We start from the raw sequence: 20,092 nt of genomic DNA, 5'->3' as shown, positions 1-20,092 counted from the left end.
AAGTAGGAGGAAGGAGAGCCACTCTTTATGAATTTGAAGGTAAAGAATGATTTTTTTTAAGTATTTGAATTTTTTTTGAAATTCACATAATAACCATTTTAAAGTGGACAATTCAGTGGTGTTTAGTTGAACCACAATGTTGTGCTCCGTCACTTTTTTTCTAATTTTTTTTTTTAATGTTTGTTTATATTTGAAGGAGAGAGACAGAGTGGGAGCACGGGAGGGACAGATAGAGAGGGAGACACAGAATGCAAGGCAGGCTGCAGGCTCTGAGCTGTCAGCACAGAGCCTGATGCAGGGCTCAAATTCATGATCTGCGAGATCATGACTTGAGCCAAAGTCAGAAGCTTAACTGACTGAGCCACCTAGGCGCTCCTGTGCTCCATCACTTCTGATTTCAGAACATTGTTATCCACCCCCAAAGGAGACCCTGTGCCCAATAGTGGTCACTCTGTTCTCCCCGCCCTGCAGCCTCTGAGCAACAGCTTATCTTTTTATCTTTCTGGATTTGCCTGTTCTGCATATTTAAGTCGAATCCTACAATATGTAACCTTTTGTGGGTGGCTCAATCAGTTAAGCATCTGATTCTGGGCTTGGGGCAAAATCTTAACGATTGTGACATCGAGCCCCATGTTAGGCACTGCACTTGGCATGGAGCCTGCTTGGGATTCTCTCCCTCCATCTCCCTCTGCCCCTTCCCTGCTTGTGTGCTCTCAGTCATGCATGCTCTCTCTCTCAAAACAAAACAAAACAAAAACAAAAAACCCTTAAAAAAATGTGACTTTTTGTATCTGGCCTCTTTGATTTAGCATAATGTTTTTGAGGTTCATCCAGGTAGCAGCATGTAAAAAGTGACATGACTTAAAGAGAAGGAGTTTTGGGGTGCCTGGGTGGCTCAATCGGTTGAGCATCCGACTTCGGCTCAGGTCATGATCTTGCGGATTGTGAGTTCCAGCCCCGCGCCGGGCTTTGTGCTGACAGCTCAGGGCCTGGAGCCTGCTTCGGATTCTGTGTCTCTGTCTCTCTCTGCCCATCCCCTGTTTGTGCTCTGTCTCTCAAAAATAAGCAAATAAATGTAAAAAAAATTTTTTTTAAAAAGAAGTGTTTAACATTTAAAAAAAAAAATGGAGTTTTAAGGAGGTCATCTTGGCATCCCTGAGTCTCAGCAAAACCATCAGTTCATCCAGTTGGAGTTACCTAGAATTAAGGCTCCACAGAGATAGATGAGGATCAAGAGCATTTATGGAGTGGCCGACCATGAGGTCCAGTCTGAGCAGAGAAATGCATTCCCAGGGGCCAGAGCAGGGGAGGTGGGGAGCCGAGGTCTGAATCTCCTGATGCTAATAACCAGGAGCAAAATGACTGCCATGGGGGAAATGGGAAGGAGTGGATAGGAAGGAACTTGCTTTAAGAGGGAACGGAATGTCCTGTTTCAAAATAGGGTAAATTTAGGGTCACAAGTTAGAGAATAGATGTGGAAATAGGAGCCCATGTAAAGTGGGGGTTAATGTCGTGTGTTTGTCACTCAGGGTCCCCCAGGACTGCTCACTGCGGCGAGCAGGTGGGCAGACCCAAGTTTCTAAGGAGGCAAGTAAGGTGGAAGGCCTCCCGGGTGGTGACGCAGAGCCTGCTGCTGTCAGGTCTGCTCACTCAGCTGGAAGCAGGGTGGTAGGAAGCGGACCTAGAGTTTCTTTGTGCTTCCTCTGATGAAGTCGAGTCAGCCATTCTGGTTGGTGCTGAGATTAGTGATGGAGGCCAGTAGTGTTGACAGCAAGTCTGCATTCCTGACTGTCTACAGAATAAAGTTTTAAGGACTTACTGGCTTTACAGGACCTTCCCCCATTTTGTCCCGAGTCTGCTTTCCAGCCTCACGACCCAGCACACCACCCATTCCGCAGATAGACCATGGGTACCCCCTGTGTCTCAAGCACTGAGCTGTTGGGATCTGGTGTACCAGACCAGGCGCAGCCCTCAAGCCTTAGATACTGATTAAATATTCATTTGCATTTGGGGTGTGATTGGAGAGTAAACCGAAGGACCTAACCTAGCCTGGGGCTTTGAGGGAGGAGTCAGGGAAGATTTCTCTGGGGTAACTGATCTTTAATAGGAGGGTTGCAGACTAAATAAAGGGAAGTAGGAAGTGGGGCAGGCAGACAACGGCATTTCCATGCGCAGGATCTGCCAGAGTAAAGGCTGCAGTGGAGAAGAGAGAAGGAAGCAGGTGTGGTTGGGGTGCAGAGTGAAGGAGGGGAGGGCAGAAGCTGAGCTGGAAGCCGGGGTGAGCCAGTGCATGAAGAGGGCACTCATAAGCTAAGTGAGCGATTGTACGTTACATCCAAGATCAAGGGACATAGTTGCATCCAAGATGGGGCAGGAGTGGCCTGATCAACTTTGCTGGTTTAAAAAGAATACTGTGGTGCATTGCGGAGATGGATGGGCAGGGATGGGACTGGGTGCCTGGAATCCCGCTGGGGTCCATGTGAAACACAATGGTGCCCTGGTCTGGAATTGTTGCACAGATGGGAAGCGGATGTGATAAGGATAGCAGGAGATGGTACCAGCAGGTGAGGAGATGACTCAAGTGCTCTGCTACCCTGCCCCTTCTTCCTACTGTATCTTTTCATGTCTCCATACCCCTTTTGGTGCTGTGCCTTCAGCTTGAAGTACCCATCAACACTTGGCCTCCTGGGCCTTCCACCTTGTAAAACCCTTCATAACCTGGTCACATACCACCTGTGTGTAGGCTTCCCCTGTGTCCTGTTCAGAAGCAGTGTACTTCACAAATATTTAGGGGGCTGTCACATGTTTCAAAGTGCTTTAACTCGTTGCTGACTTGATCTTCTAGTGAAGGCGGAGTGTTGTCACCTGCATGTCAATTATTCAAGCTGCTTGATCAAGTTGAGGTAAAATCTGAAACATTCCTCAGGCCCGCCCAGTATTGTAGTTCTTCCCACAGTATGGCAGCCTGTTTATCCCTCCACCCCTTGGTATTTAGAATACCCTTCCCTCATTCCTTGTCCTGCCCACACCTACTAATCCTGTGTCAGGTCAAGCCATTGCTCTGGGCTCTCTTCATGTCCCAACACCAGATCTCTCTCTCTCTTCTTACCACAGCCCTCACCTCTTTGGCTCTCCTCTTACTGGTTGCTTTTGTGGTGTTGACTTTCCATGTATATGTAATCCCAGTTATGGTAGATAATTACAGACTCTTTCAAAGTTTTCTCCATCCAAAAGAGTACCTGTAAATAGTTGGCATGTGCAAGTATTTACACATGGCTTCTAGTCCTAATAAATTCCTACAAGTGATAGATAAGATATGGGCACTTCAAAAAAATCAGCATTTGGATATAAATATCATACATTTGGCTTGTGACATGGTAATGGGTAGCCTAGAATTTGTGTTTCAGATGATTAATGCCCAAATGATTCTACTTGCTGTTTCTTTCCATAAATTATTTTGTGCTGGGATAGAACATCTAAACATGTGAGAAGTTGGTCAGTAGTAAATTGAGTGGGAAACAAATGGAATTTTGGAAGAGAAGTTGGAAACTGACCTTCCTGAAAGAACTTAACTATGGGATAAGATTTTCACATTAGAAAGTAGACCTGGAGGGTGGGGCAAAATTGGGAGACTTTAACACAGTGCTCTCCTGCCTTTATTCAGGCTGTGTGGAATAGGGTTATCCATGTCTGACAAAATCCGTGTCTTCAGGTGGATTTGTGCTCCCAGCCATTGAAGAGAGGTAGGATGTTACTTATGCAACATCCCCATGGGCCTGTTCTTTCATATGTCAAACCTATGCAAATACTTTTATTTTCTTTGTAGATAAATTTTGATTATTATTATTAAGAGGGAGAGTTTACATGAGCAGGGGTGGAGCAGAGAGAGAGAGAGACAGACAGACAGAGAGAATCCCAAGCAGGCTCTAGGCTCCTACCTGTCAGCACAGAGCCCAACAGGGGACTCAAACTCACGAACTGTGAGATTACGACCTGAGTGGAAGTCAGACACTCACCCGACTGAGCCACCTAAGGTTCCTCCCCCACTCATGCTCTGCCTCTCTCTCTCTCTCTCAAAAATAAACAAACATTAAAAAAAAAAAAAATTAAAGAGCTCAAGTTGTAGAAGCAGGCGGCCAGGGTTTGAATCCCATAAACCAGGCACAGGCTCAGTGGTAGTGTGCAGTAACTTCTAGTGTGTAAGCCTCCATTTTCTTTTCTGTAAAGTGAGGAAATAACCCTTTACAGGGTTACTGAGAAAATTAAATAGTGCATGTGAAATGCGTGATATGATGCTTGGCAGTACTAAGTGTTCAGTGTTAGTTACAATTATGATTATCATTGTTGTGTTTTCTATTTTTAATGATGTTACCATCCCCAAGCCAGGGACTCTCTAAAGGAAGAATATTATGGTTTCATAATGAAATCCTCTTAACTCATTAGTGAGGCATTACAATCTAGAATGATGGGAGATTTGTTTGATGCTGGAACAAATTAGGCCAGAGTTAATGCCATTTCATCCTATTAGACCTTGGATAGCTTATCCTAGGGCCTGCCTGACATTTTGCTGATCAAGTTTTCCTCTCATTGTGACTTAATTCTTGGATTGTGTGCCTCTTGTCGTCATGAGGATTTTTGTGACCCAAGTAGCAGGTGGTTCATTTCTAAATTGAAGCCGTTGGGTCTTATGCCACTTATTTATTCTGGATGTGGTGACTGAGCTAAAAAGTGTGGGCAAGAGAGAGGACTCTTTGGGGTTTTTCATTTGCGTCCTGTGAAATGTGTATGAAATTCTCTGTGAGCAAGTCAAAATATTTTTCTAATTGCCTAATCAGTTCCTCCCTCATGGATTGAGAAAAATCAGGCTGTTTCATGATACTTTATTGACAACACTAGTAATGACATAAACTGAATTTGGCTGTTTCTGCTACTGATTAGCAAAAAATGACCTATCTTCTGCAAAATGTTATGTACACAGTTAAAAAACCCAACTGGTAGTCTTCTTACTTTGAGTTATTAAATTCATGAAACATTTGGGTGGGTTTTTTTGCTTCTTTTTAACATTTGCTTATTTTAAAGCTACTTTAATGACCCTCTCTTACTAGAATCAAATTTACTGTTGTTTTATAGGGCTCCTTTGTGGTTGGGTTATAGATAAAATTTTTAAAAAGAATAGTCCATGTGCCTAGACAAAATAGAAACTCAACAAATGCTTTATCCTTTTTTGTTAATTTTTTTTTTGAAATTTACATCCAAATTAGCATATAGTGCAACAATGATTTCAGGAATAGATTCCTTAGTGCCCCTTACCCCATTTAGCCCATCCCCCTTCCCACAGCCCCTCCAGTAACCCTCAGTTTGTTCTCCATATTTATGTCTCTTCTGTTTTGTCCCCCTCCATGTTTTTATATTTTTGTTTACCTTCCCTTATGTTCATCTGTTTTGTCTCTTAAAGTCCTCATATGAGTGAAGTCATATGATTTTTGTCTTTCTCTAATTTCACTTAGCATAATACCCTCTAGTTCCATCCATGTAGTTACAAATGGCAAGATTTCATTCTTTTTGATTGCCGAGTAATACTCCATTGTGTGTGTGTGTGTGTGTGTGTGTGTGTGTGTGTGTGTGTGTATACACCACATCTTCTTTATCCATTCATCCATCGATGGACATTTTGGCTCTTTCCATACTTTGGCTATTGTGGATAGTGCTGCTATAAACATGGGGGTGCATGTGTCCCTTCGAAACAGCACACCTGTATCCCTTGGATAAATACCTAGTAGTGCAATTGGTGGGTCGTAAGGTAGTTCTATTTGTAGTTTTTTGAGGAACCTCCATACTGTTTCCCAGAGTGGCTACACCAGCTTGCATTCCCATAACTATGCTTTTTAAAATCCATGCTTGTTGTAGCTAAAGTTTAGCATGCAGAAATGTTCATTGCAGTGTTATTTTAAAAGAGTAAAACTTAGGGGTGCCTGGGTGGCTCAGTGGGTTAAACATCTGACTCTTGATTTCAGCTCAGATCGTGATCTCATGGTTTGCGAGTTTAAGCCCTGAGTCCCTTGTTGGGCTCTAGGTTTACAGCATAGAGCCTGCTTGGGATATCTTGTCTCCCTCTCTCTCCCCCTCCCCTGGTGGGGGGAGCACAGGCACATTCTCTCTTTGTTTTTCGCTCTCTCTTGCTCTCTCACAAAAATGAACAGACTTAAAAAAAAAAAAAAAAAAGGTTGGGGACCACCTGGGTGGTTCAGTTCATTAAGCAGCCAAATCTTGACTTTAGCTCAGGTCATGATCTCATGGGTGATGAGTTTGAGCCCCATGTCGGGCTCTGGGCTCACAATGCAGAGCCTGCTTGGGATTCTCTCTCTCTGCCCCTCTCCCCACTTGTGTGCACTCTCTCTCTCTCTCTCAAAATAAATAAACGTTAGAAAAAAAGAATAGTAAAAATTGAAAACAGATTAAATGGCTAATAATAGAGGAATAATTAAAGCATTTATAGAAGTCTTGTTCCAGAACTCAAATTAGGTTCCTGAGGAAAATGATTGCTACAGTGTTGAAATGCAAGATTATAAGTATGGGCTTTTTTATTTTCTACTTATTTAAAAAAAATTTTTTTTAATGTTTATTTTGAGAGAGAGTGTGCTAGCAGGGGAGGGGCAGAGAGAGAGAGGGAGAGAGAGAGAGAGAGAAAGAATCCTAAGGAGGCTCCCTGGCAGCACGGAGCCTGACACAGGGCTGGAACCCACTAACTGTGAGATCATGACCTGAGCCGAAATCAAGAGGCAGATCCTTAACCGACTGAACCACCCAGACACCCCTAGAATGGACTTTCTTAAAGTACAGAAAAAAGTAGAAGAAATAGATTCATATTTTAAATATTTATATGTACATTATAGAATATTAACATAGCTCCTTGCTAAATGTTTTACATGAATCATCTCATCTGAAAGTATGATTTTTATTCCTAGTTGAAGGGAATATCCCAGATGAGACTGAGGCTTTCAGAAGTTAACTTGTGCACCATCACTCTAATAAATGGTAGAAGGGAAATATGGATTCTGCTACATTCTTCGTTGCTTTTACTTTTTTTTTTTAATTTTTTAATGTTTATTTTTGAGAGAGAGGGAGAGACTGTGTGAACAGGGGAAGGCAGAAAGTGAGGGAGACACAGAATCTGAAGCAGGCTCCAGGCTCTGAGCGGTCAGCACAGAGCCTGATGCGGGGCTTGAACTCACGAACTGCGAGATCATGACCTGAGCTGAAGTCAGATGCTTAACTAACTGAGCCACCCAGGTGCCCCTGTTTTTACTTTAAAATGATACAAGACAAACAAACAAACAAAAAACCCTTTGCTTTTCCAAATTTCCTGCAGTAAATATCTCTTTTTTATTTTTATTGTAACATTGGAGGGGCAGTAGGTGTGGTAGTTAAGAGAGCAGGCCCTGGCGTTGGCCTGGATAAGTGGCTCAGCTGCTCTCTGCCTCAGTGTACTTATCTGTGCAAAGGGGATGTGTGAAAGAGTGATAGGAGAATTAAGTGAAATCATCCTTGGATATTTATAGCAGAAAAACTACTGACTCATTGTAGGGACTGAGTATTAGTTGCTATTACAATCATTATGATCCTCAAAGAAATGGATTTGAAAATAAGAAAAAAATCACTTGAAATGGTGGGCTGGTTAGGTTCTCAGTGGTTATTAGCTTCGCATGGAGAGATGTTAATGTGATAGGAGAGTGGCTTGAGAAGCCACCTTGTAGCAGTGATTAGCAGACCATTTAGTAAAGGGAAATAGCAGCTTGCTAAAGAATTCAGCCTTGAGAAGTGTGTTGTAATTCACGTAGTAACATAGCGGGCTTAATGTCGTTTTTTTGGACAAGGGTGCGTGAATCCTTAAATAAAGGCATGGCGTAGGTCCCAGCATAAGCTTGAACTTCTTGTACTTAACGTCATGAACTCAGTGCACAGCTCATCTTCTAAATGTCTTCCCTGGAAGAGAACATGTCAGTGTAGTGAATTTTCAGTAATTTGCACCCCAGTAATTCAACAGGCACATCTGAAACTGTATCATCGATCTGTGATTAACTAGACTAGTAGTAGAGCAGTACATTTCTAGATGGCCAGAACTTTCCCTGCTCCTTTCTTCCAGCCTGCTTGCCCCAGTGCTCCCTGACTCCTTTGAGTAGCAGCACCCCATCCAGGGTGCAGAGTGGGAAGCCAGAGCTTGGACTCCTTCTTCTCCCTCACTTGGCCCGCCCCTGGACATCTCTTCCCTCTGGCACCTGCATTCCCTCCCTGACATGGCCTTAGAGAGTCTTCTGTCCATGGCAGTAGTCTTCTAAGTGATGTGACCTTCATCTCCCCTTCTTTACAGCCTCCTGCACACCCCCAGTCCTGCTGTCCCTCCCCAGCTTAAAACACTAGAGCCATTACCTGCTCTCCAGCATTTTTCACCCCTCTCCCCTCTATCCCATCCTCCACTGGCAAGCCTTAACCCAAGCATTACTTTGTGAAGCCTCACCTGACCCACTTGTCCCTACGTAAAATTGTTCTTTTTTTACTCTCCCATTTCCCCCTGTACGTCCTTTGTCAAGGCACCTCTGTCACTTTATTACAGTTATTTATCACTTCTCTCTCCCTTGCTAGACTCTGACCTCTCTGGAGGCAGAGTTATTGTCTTGTGGATTTCTCTGTCGTGATGCATTCAGTGTATGTTTGATGGATGTTTGCTGCTGATAATAACAGAGCTGCGATGAATTGAGGGACTGTGCATTGTGCCAGGTGTTTTATATAATCTCATTTAATTCTCCCAACAACCCCATGAGGTATAAGCATTATTTTGCACATGTTTATAGATCAGGAAACTGAGGTCTATACAAGGTAGCAGCTTTCCAAGCCTTTTATGTTACAGTGTTGTGTCAGAGCACAGGATTATAATTCAGTTTATAAATATTACAGATTACATTTTCTTACAGAAATATTGAGACTCTGTAGTCCTACAGGTGCCATTTCACTATCAGTTAGGTGATGTAGGGCCGATCTGGAGATCTATCAACCGCTTACAGCTAGGGTTCTTAATTTGGCGACAGGGGGTCCCCTAGGATTTAGAAGACTCCAAATGGTAGTTTTATCATTTGGAGAGAGAGGAGGTCTCTTTTGTTTTAGTCAAATTTTTACAGTTGGTGTGGGATCCCCAAAAGGTTAATAACTACTGATATAGCATTATTTCTATAGAAAATAGAATTTTCCAAAGACCAGAAGATTAGTTTACAAGTTAACATCTGGAACATAGCCTTTTCTTTCACCAAGATTATGTGTTTTGATAACTTAGATGAATAAAAATGACTCACCTCAGATATCAGGTGTTTTGTTGTTGTTTTTTTTTTAAGTATTTGTTTTTGGAGAACCTGGGTGGCTCAGTCAGTTAAGTGTCCCGACTCTTGATTTCAGCTCAGGTCATGATCTTGTGGTGGAATCGAGCCCCATTTCAGGCTCTGCGCTGGGTGTGATATCTGCTTAACATTCTCTCTCTCCCTCCTCTCCCTTTGCCTCTCCCCTGCTCTCGCTGTCTCTCTCTCAAAAAAAAAAAAAAAAAAAAAGCCCTAATGAGAATTACTGTTTTACAGTGTCTAAAGAAAACTAAGCTACCTAGGTGCCTTGTTAGATCTTAAATGGCAAGTTGCCTCTCTGGTATGGACTGAATGTGTGTATCCCTCCCCACCAAATTCATACGTTGAAGTTTTAACACCACCCCCCCAGCCTGTCACCCCATCCCTACCCCCAGTGATTTGGTATTTGGAGGTGAGGCCTTTGGGAGGTAATTAGGGTTAGGGGAGGTCATGAGGATGCCCATGATAGGATTAGTACCCTTCTAAGAAGAGACCAGAGTGCTGTGTCCCCCACTTTGTGAGGAGACTGTTGGAAGGTGCCTGGCTGTCTGCAAGCCAGGAGGAGAGCACTCAACAGGAACTTTATCTGCTGGCACCTTATTTTGGATGTCTCAGCCTCCAGAACTGTGAGAAATAAATGGCCGTTACTGAAACCACCCGTCTGTGGGATTTTATTATAGCAGCCTGAGCTAGAACCCTCTCCCTTCCCTTCTCCTAGATGGTGCCCTGTATTGTTCTTGTCTGTGAAAAAAAATCACTGGAAAAAACCATAGTACATTTGTAAACATGTCACTGCTTCTGTAGTCACACTAATTTTCTTCAAGTAACTGTTTTCCTTTGATTCTTCATAGGAAAATGTGATAGCTTTTCCAGATCAAAGCAGGATATTAAGTATCATTTTATATGTATCGCCCCCTCCCACCACCACCACTAACTAAATGTTCTTGCCTTTCAGAGATGGGGGGGCTGTTGAGCTGTTTTGCTGTTTTGTGCTAAATTTGTGTTTTGAAGTGAACTGACAAACATGGATTCCAAAGCTAGATTTCTGAGCTTATGGGAAAGGACCGTGTTCTCTTGTCTCTACCACCTACCGTAATCCCGTAAACATATCTAGTATTCAGTAAAGGCACGTTGTTAAACAATGATATATGCCATTCTGCAACCTAAATTCTTTGCCTAAAATTTTCACCTGATCGACATCTCCCAGAAAGAATTTTTGGTAAGTTCTGTGCACAAATAGGTGTTTGTTTTTTCCTCCTTAACTATGTTCTTAATTTTCATTTGGGGACTTGTTAGTGTCTCTCTCTTGGTGTTCTGGCTGTAGGTGAGCACCTAATTGACTCCATGTTAATTTGATCGCTGGCTTCCCTTTTTTTTCATTTTGTTACAGCAAAAAATGGCTTTTATGACAGCTCAGAGTTGAATATTGGTACTTGGGGAGAATTGAAGGGGAAGTCTTGTTATTAACCAGTCAGAATATCCAGTTACGTTAATATGACTTGCTAAAATGCTTGCATTTCCACTAAAATGTAATCACCTTAGGGCCCAATTTTCAGCACTTCATCTTTAATGGTTGTCAGGGGGGGGGTTAAACACAGTGGTGCACCTGTTGAAAGTAGCACTTGGTGAAAAGAAGCAAAGCATTGCTAGGAAGAGATGGAGATTTGTCAGAGAATTTCCAGAGAGCTGCAGAAGAGGTCATCTCAGCCTTTTCTGGAAAGCTGTCCTCCGGAGAGCCTCTACGGATCACACGTGTGACCACTGCGTGCAGCTCACCCCACCGAAGCGCAAAAGCATGTCACAAAGGACTCCTTCATGTTATAAAAGTGCTTCTTTACCACTTTTCCTTCTCAGTGCATTGACACGAAAATGACCCAAAAGGTAGACAAAACCACAGTTTTGATCTTTCATAGTGCAATAAACCTTTTATTAATATCTTTCATTATCATAAAACATCTAGAATCTGACAGCTCACAGCGATTGCTATCTAAAGTTTTCTGCATTCCATTTATGAGGATGGAAAGTTGCAAGGAAACGACAGGTTGCAGGAACTTATTTAAACTATAGAGGCATAGTGTATTTACAGGTTTATCCCAATTCTCCATGCCTGCTCATCTGCAGTCCAATAAAACGGGATTCGGCATTCATCATTCAGACTCTGAAACACTCAGATCACAAAATGCCTCAGAATTGTGAGAGATTAAATTTTATTTAGGAAGATTTTATTAGTTTTTGGTTGTTGTTTAAGCTCGACACCCACCGTGGGGCTTGAACTCATGACCCTGAGATCAAGGGTCACATGCTGTACTCGCTGAGCCAGCTGAGTACCCCTAGGTAGATTTTATTTGATATATTTAGTCATTTTCTTATGCTATGAATACTGGCCCATGTAAGCTGTATGATCCCTCGAAGTGAATCAGAACATGAGGCTGATCCAAAAAGTATTCCCGGGGCACCTGGGTGGCTCAGTCAGTTGAATGTCCTGATTTGGGCCCAGGTCATGATCTTGGGGTTCGTGAGTTGGAGCCCCGCATCGACCTCCCTGCTGTCAGCCTGTCAGCACAGAACCTACTTCGGATCCTCTCTCCACCACCCCCCCGCCCCTTCCCCATTTGCACTCTCCCAAAAAATAAGTAAAATATTTTTTTAAAAAAGTATTCCCCATTGCCTGGGTAGTCTGGATATAAATAAGCATTTACTGAGAAGTTCTGTTAGACTGTGAAAATAAAACTTAAGGTAAAATACCAGTATTTAGGTCAAGGGTTAATCTTTCATAAATGGAATCATATTTCACACAGTTCTTTCCCAGCACAAACCTTCCTTTACTATTAACAGATGTCAGAAGGTCAGAGCCGTGTGTCATTGGATTGGGGAGGGGTTGTAGGGAATGGTGTTTTGAGTTGTTTTTTTTTTTAATCACAAAGCTTAGTCTTATTTATTGGTTTGTTTTCCTCATTTTTGTGGATCTTTCTTTTTTTAATTAAACTTTTTATTTTGAGATTATTCTAGATCCCCAAGCAGTTGTAAGAAATAATGAAAGATCCCAAGTACCCTTTTCCCAGTTTCCCTGCGGAACTGTAGTCTCGTGTCACAAGCAGGATACTGACATTGTCACAGTCAATATACAGACTTCTAGCCACATCTGCTTGTCTCCTGCCTTTGCACCATCTCTAACCCCAGGCAGCCGCTCATCTCTTCTTCACCTCTGTCAGTTTGTCATTTCAAAATTATCATGTACATGGATTGGCATTTTTCACTCAGCATAATTCTCTGGAACTTCATCTAGGTTGTTAATGTGTATCACTAGAGTGCTTTTTTTTTTTTTTTTTTACTGCTGAGTAATGTTCATGGTATGATTTTTTCCAGTTTGGGGCTACTATGAATAAAGCTGTGACCAGGTATAGGTTTTTGTGTGAACATAGGTTTTCATTTCTCTAAATGCCTGGTAATCTAGAAATGGGCTTGAGATATAGAAAGGTTTGTGGTTTTTATTTTCATAGGGGACATTTCAAAATATATTTTGCAGGTCATGAGCTGACAAAATTATAGTTTTAAAATATACTTAAAACAAAATCAACTGCAGGGTGATCTGCAAAGAGCCCAAGATGTGAATATAGTAATCAACTCTTCTCAGTGTGCCTGGGACTTTCCTGGCTCTTTTTTCCCCACTTACTTTGTATCTCAGGAAACCCTGGAATTCCAATAACCAGGACAGTAGGCCACCCCTAGTTATAAAACCTACAGAGAGGCAACTGGGTGGCCCCATCAGTTGGACATCCGACTTCGGCTCAGGTCATGATCTCACGGTTTGTGAGTTTGAGCCCAGCGTCAGGCTTTGTGCTGACAGCTTGGAGCCTGGAGCCTGCTTCATATTCTGTGTCTCCCTCTCTCTCTGTCCCTCCTCTGCTCACGTTCTCTCTCTCCCTCCCTCAGTCTCCCCCTCCCCCCCCCCCGCCCCACTCTCAAAAATAAGTAAAGGTTAAAAAAAATTTTTTTTAAACCTGCAGATAAGTAAATGACTGTTGTTTGACCAAGTTACCTAAACTCTGAACTTTTAGTTTCCTCATCTAAAAAATAAGGATAATTCCTTACTGAGTCTTTGAAAAGCTGGGTATGCAGTTAATCAAAAAAAGTTAGCTTCCTTGTCTGTTAAGCCTCAGGCTAGTAACAAAAGTATTATGTTGTTTTCATAACCCAATTCTATACTTTAGATAACAAACCTTTTCATTTTCTTAGCAGTGCCAACTCAATCAGGATGAGGGGAGCATTTATTCTTAAGCGCTGTCCTGACAGTTGGTGCCTTGATCATGTGTCAGTAAGCAACAGGAATGCTAACAAGGGAGAAAGGAGAGTAGATGTGGAAGAACCTCCCCTCCCAACCCCACTGACCTGTTAGTTTCTAAGCGTTGCTTGCATCTGTTGCTGAGTAACAAATTATTGTGAAGTTTAACAGCTGAAGCCAGCAATCCTTTGTCTCCCTCAGTCTGTGGGGTTCAGGAATCCCACAGAGGCTTAGCCCAGTGGTTCTGGCTCAGGGTGTTTCAAGCAGCTAAAGGTGTGCTGCCCCCGTCTGAAGCCCCCTGGGGCCAGAGGTCTGCTGCCAGACTCACTCAGGTGGTCATCAGCAGAGGGCCTCAGTTCTTGCCATGCTGGCCTCCCCCATAGGACTGCTCACAGCATGTAGCTGGCTCTTTCCAGGGCTAGTGATCTGAAAAAGAGACAGAGAAACACAGGGACTGACAATTATGGAAGTTATGGTGATTTTAAAAGCCTAATCCAAGAAGGGTCATGCCATCCCTTTTGCTGTTTTCTGTTGGTCGTGCACAGAACCCTTGTTCACTGTGGGAGTGGATTGTTTGGGGGTGGACATCTTAAAGGCCGCCCTTTCACAGATACCACATTCACTGTAAGGAACCTTGACCGTCTAAATTTGTTTTTTTTTTTTAACATTCATTTATTGTTTTATTGTTGAGAGACAGAGACAGAGTACGAGCAGGGGAGGGGCAGAGAAAGACACAAAATCCAAAGCAGGCTCCAGGCTCTGAGCTGTCAGCACAGAGCGTGACGTGAGGCTTGAACCCACAAACCGTAAGACCATGGCCTGAGCTGAAATCGGATACTTTACCAACTCAGGCACCCAGGAACCTTGACCATCTAATCCAGATAATGAAACCAGTAAGAAATGGCTCCGTTTCGGGGCACCTGGGTGGCTCAGTTGGTTAAGTGTCTGACTTCAGCTCAGGTCATGATCTTGCAGTTTGTGAGTTCAAGCCCCGCATCAGGCTCTGTGCTGACAGCTCAGAGCCTGGAGCCTGCTTTGGATTCTGTGTCTCCCTCACTCTCTGCCCCTCCACCATTCACGCCCTGTCTCTCTCTCTCTCAAAAATAAACAAACACTTAAAAAAAAAAAAAAAAGAAAGAAAAGGCTCAGTTTAGGACTGATGGTAACAGGGTCCAAGCCAGAGCCTACATACCAGCCAGTGTCTACATTCTAACGGTTGCCCACTTCGTCTCCTTCCAAGGAAGACACACAATTGGCTGTGGCCAAGTAAGTATGTACCATGATTTCTGGTGGTGGCACCCATTCAGTGGCATCACACATTGCCTACTCCAATCCAGTTAAACAAGTAGTTACTCAGTTCCTTCTGTGTGCCAAGAACACCTGCTGGGGATTGTAGGGAGTGAGAGAGAAGTTTGCTGCCCTCATGGAGCTTTGCATACTTGGCCACCACTGATGCCTGGTTCAGGAGGTGGTGATAGGCATTAGGGCTCTTTCTTACTGACAGACATTCCAGAATGGGGAAAGAGAATTTAGAGTGATTTAATGCATGCTGGTTATATGTGATGTGTACTGTGTAACACAGTGTTTGAAAGATAAGAGAACTGATTTCTAACTTAATAGAGTTTTATTTCAGCTTGAGAGATGAGTTGAAATGATTTTTTGTTGTTGTGTTTTTCTGGTGGGTGGAGTTAGAGCAAACCGGGAATTGTAACAAAATTTGTTATGATGAAAAATAGTTCATCCTTGAGACCACAGTCCTTGTCTAGACTCTGTTGGTGTAATGCAATATATGGATACTGTCTGGGTGACAGAAGTTGAAGAACTACAGGGGATTTACTAGCGTTCACAAGCCCAATTGATTGAGATAGATATATATAACAGTGGTTCCCAAAGAAGGCTGTTCATCTTAATTACCTCAGTAACTTTTCAAAAAGACAAATTTCTCAGTCTCTAGACTATTGAATCAGAATTTCTAAGAGTGGGTGCCAGACATTTCTAGGGGTGGGACCATAGCATTGTATTTTTTAAAGCTCCTAGGTGATTCTCAGATGCACACGAATTTGAGAACTCTGATAAGAAACTCTAAAAGGCAAGAAGGCATTCATTCACTCATTCATTCATGGTTTCAACCAGTAATCAGCCATCTGTCGGGCATTGATCCAGGAGGCTCTTTGGAGATAACAAATGGGAACATCAGAAGGTTGCCCTTGAAGAGCTTAACGCTTAATTAGGATTGTGAACAAATGAACAGATAATTACAGTATAACTGATAATCACATCATTTAAAATATAAGCCTATAATTTTATCACTGATTGAGATATAGTGGAAGTGGTGATGGGCACATGAAAAGGAGGCAAGGAGAATTTTGCTGCTCTCTTTTCCATCATCTTCCCATCTAGGGAAGATGTCTGGGGCCTCTGTTACTAAGCATCATAGGTGAGGTTTTTTAACTTGATGATGTTGTTTAAAAGAAAGTTAATCGGGGTGCCTGGGTGGCTCAGTCAGTTAAGTGTCCCACTCATGAGTTCGAGCCCCACTTTTGGCTCTGCGCTGACAGCACAGAGCCTACTTGGGATTCTCTCTCTGACACTCCCCTGCACTTGTTCTTGTGAATGTGTGTTCTCTCTCTCTCTCTCTCTCTCTCTGTCTCTCAAAAATAAATAAATTTTTGAAAAAAACAAAAGTTAATTATCTCATGGATATGAACTCAGACAATCTTTATACATATTGTCACCATCCTTTTAATAAGCATATGAAAATGCTTCTGTGAAAGTTTACATGGGCTGTGTTAAGAGCAATAGATCATAGCGTAGGAAAACTGGCTTCACATTTTGTCTCCACCCAAGCCCTGTGACCTTTGTCAACTCAGCTACCTCCCCAGTTGTAATAAATTAATAAATTCATAGGGCATCTTCCACATGCTAGTTGCTGGGAATACAAAAAAGGCGTCTCAGATACAGACGGCCTTTCACTCTGTACTGAAGATGGTATGAACTCCGATCTTCTCTTCCACTCACAGAGGAGTCTATGACAACGTACCCTTTACATTCCGGAGAGATTTACCTAGAGTCTCTTAAAAATCTCCATATTCATAAGTGTCATTATGGCATGTGATCCGTCCAAAATATAGAATATCAGAGCTGTGAGCGGTGGATATGAGCATGTTTTGTTGCCCATGACCTTTGTGGGGAACTCCGATTATGACTTAGCAAAACTTTCATAAATACTGAGTGTGAAGTTGGCCAATGCCAAGGGCTTTTGTAATGATGATAATAACACATATATATGCAACATGTATTGTGTGCCATGCACTCACTATTCCAAGTATTTGACATGTATTGATTTATTTAATCGTATGAGGAATGTACTGTAATTATATTTATTTTACAAAGGCATGCGTGAAAGGGTGAGTCCCTTGCCCAAGCTCACATGGCTAGTAAATGGTGGAGCAGGGATTTGAACCCAGGTTGTGTGACTCCAGAGCATGTGCTCCTAACCACTGCTTCCCCAAAATGATTGACTCACACCATCTAGTACTATGCGTTTCAAGAAGATAGGGTCACGTCTGTATTGGTCACTGTTGCTTCAGTGTGCTGTGTGGCACATGGTAGGCATTTGTTAACTCAGACGACTGGTAGAGTGAAGAGCAGTCCTGTGAGAATTTTTGGGAGTGCAGAAATAAAACCAGTCACGGGGTTGACCCAATCCCTGCACTTGATCTTTTTTGCCTTGGTCTCTCACTTGCAGCCTTATGGGGATTAATTATTTATTGTCAGCAAGACCGTGAGAGCAGAATTCTGAGCCATCTGCAGCCATCTGGCCTTCATCCACCTGCAAGGAGTATTCTCTGTGTACATTAGCATGGTCTTTTTCCCAATGACCGTGTGCTTCACCCAAGTAGAAGTCATCACCAGTTCTTAATTTTGGTGTTAAGTGAGGATGAAGTTGTCATCTTTAAGGTAATAGAATTCTACAAGAGTAATTTTTTTTTCCAGTGAACCCCTCTCCAAACACTTGTTGGGTAAATGGGTTGGTTTGTGGGGCCCTTTCCTCCCCCTCCTGAGAACTGGGGGGGGGGGGGGGGGGGAGGAACTTTGAACTTGGTGGCACAGTCTTTTCTTTAGCTATAGATAAGAATTCCCCTAGAGAAAAGTTGGAAGGTTATGTTACTCTCCCTCTTCACACTGCTGAAAAATGTATCTACATCTGAATTCTCAGATTGAGTATATTTTTGTATTGCCTTCCAAAATTAGAAAAACCCATCTCTCTCTCTCTGAAGAAATTCCTTCTGCTGTTTAAGGGTGTGTGTGTTAATCATTGTGGTATTTTGTTATTGTTTGTTTCACACCTTATGAGGAGAACATCTCTGTCAGAGCTCCACATCCCTAGCACGGAAGAGCTCTTCTCTGGGGAACACCTTCTACAACTAGGACTTAGTCCGTGTTTTAGGAAGCTGTTATTGTGGGTTAGTGTGTGCCACTGCTTGATGCTGTCTTCCCTCTGTTTTATTTTGTAATAGAAGGTTTATCTCCTCATTTAGGTATCACCAATAGATAATCATTGCACACATAGAACAAACTGGCGTACTTGCCCTTTGAGGGATGTGGGCTTTACCTGAGGAAGTACAGAGTATGTTCCGTAATACCTGGAAACATAAGTATCCAAGTTGAAGTTTGCTGTTTGCTAAATGAGTTGTGAAGACAGCAAAGCTGTAAGAGGTCAGTGGGAGAGCCTTTGTAACACCTGATCTGGGCCTTAGAGAGGGGTTGGAAGTGAAGACCAGGGAGAGCAGAGAGAAAGACCCATAGATGATTGATTCACTGGAGGGCAAAGCCACCAGAGTGACTCTGCTCCTTTGGAAGACTGTCCTTCTCCCACAGTGGCGAAAATAGTACCTCTTAAGTAACTGGTGGCAACCAAGGGTGGGGAGATGGGCACTTCTCTTTTAACCTGTCTGATCTTACCCATGTACTAAGGAAACCTGATTATTGCAATATTTAAAATCCACCCCTCCCCAAATTAAACATACCAGAATGAAGCTGTTCAGCTTTCTTTAGCCATGTGGCTAACCTGAAGCAGTCCTTTATAGTGCATATCAGCGCCCGAATTTGGCAGTTATTTATCTGAAGCTCCAAATAGAACTGTGTTTTCTGTACATGTATGATAAGACACATGCTTGTGTCAGAGCGTTAACAAGAGTTTAATATTTTATATTTTAATGTTAACATTTCTGAGCAAAGTATGGCTCATGTTCCTCTTCTCATTCTGGACCTGATTTTCTCCAACCTAGAGAAACCTTTTTACGTTCCGGAAACAGTGTTGTGACTACCAAATTAAAGCACTATTTGATTTTTCGTGTTATTGGCAGCCAACCTGAAGAATGTTCCCATGCCTGCTTAATGCAAGTTGACTGTTAAAAAGATGAATGGGTAGGAGAAGAAAAAACGGAGGGAAATTTCATCCTGAACCCTTACAGCTCATCAGCTCCAATGACTCATTTTTAGATGAACTGTGACAATTCAAAAAATAAATACAACAGGATATGATGGAAGTTATGCTAAACAGTAGTTAAACGTCTGCAGTAAACACATTTTTAAGCCAAAAACAATGTGACTCGAATGATACCACAGGAAAAGGAGTTTTCACAGCAAGCTGCCTGCTACCATTGCCTTAGCAGCAAGAAAAGCCAAGACTTGACTCTGAAGATTTTTCCTGCTGTGAGTTTAGGAAATTAACTTTCTTTACTATCATCATTTTTTTAAAAATCTTGTCTTTTCAGACCAATTTGCCCTAAGATCTTAGTACTTTACAGTTGGTGATCAGCCTTCCCGCTTCCTCCTGCTCCAGAGGTAAACAGCCAACATGATTCATGTTTGCATTCTCTCTCTCTCTTTTTTTTTTTTTTTTTTTAACATTGATTTATTTTTCAGAGACAGAGCACGAGCAGGGGAGAGGCAGAGAGAGGGAGACACAGAATCTGAAGCAGGCTCCAGGCTCCAAGCTGTTAGCACAGAGCCCAGCACAGGGCTCGAACTCACAAGCTGTGAGACCATGACCTGAGCCGAAGTTAGCTGCCTAACCAACCAAGCCACCCAGGCTCCCCAGCGTTTGCATTCTTATCAAAACCAAAAGCTCATCTTGAGAACTGTGATGGAAGCAACTTTCTACACTGTCTCTCATTTACCCCAGCACCCTTCTGTTGTCACACACACCTCCATTCTGTCACATTTTGTTGCCCCTCTTGGGACCAAATAGAGAGAGGGGCACACTGATTTGCTTAAAGCTTATTTTGATGTCTTTTTTTTTTTTTTTTTTTTTTCCCCAAACAGGCCTCTAGCAAATTCTTTGATAATAGATCAAAGAGAACACTAATGCTTATTTAAACTCATGCAGGTGATTCACCTGGGCATAACCCCCTCATGGAGG

General features: G+C 42.6%; 1 protein-coding gene across 3 annotated transcripts in view; it reads left to right on the top strand.

Moving 5' to 3' along the window:
* Positions 1–20,092, top strand: part of ELOVL5 (ELOVL fatty acid elongase 5) — a 76,156-nt gene that overhangs the window by 21,086 nt on the left and 34,978 nt on the right. Inside the window, exon 1 of one of the 3 annotated variants that reach the window (XM_049653819.1) lies at positions 19,359–19,383. The exons of the other annotated variants lie outside the window; for them this stretch is intronic. The gene's annotated coding sequence lies outside the window, so the exon portion shown is untranslated. Of the gene's footprint in view, positions 1–19,358; positions 19,384–20,092 lie in introns of those variants that run through there. 3 annotated transcript variants of the gene reach the window in all.

The sequence above is a fragment of the Panthera uncia genome (genome assembly GCF_023721935.1).
Source record: "Panthera uncia isolate 11264 chromosome B2 unlocalized genomic scaffold, Puncia_PCG_1.0 HiC_scaffold_24, whole genome shotgun sequence".
NCBI lineage: Eukaryota > Metazoa > Chordata > Mammalia > Carnivora > Felidae > Panthera > Panthera uncia.
Note: the sequence above shows the minus strand (reverse complement) of the source record. Positions and strands in the feature narration are given on the sequence as shown.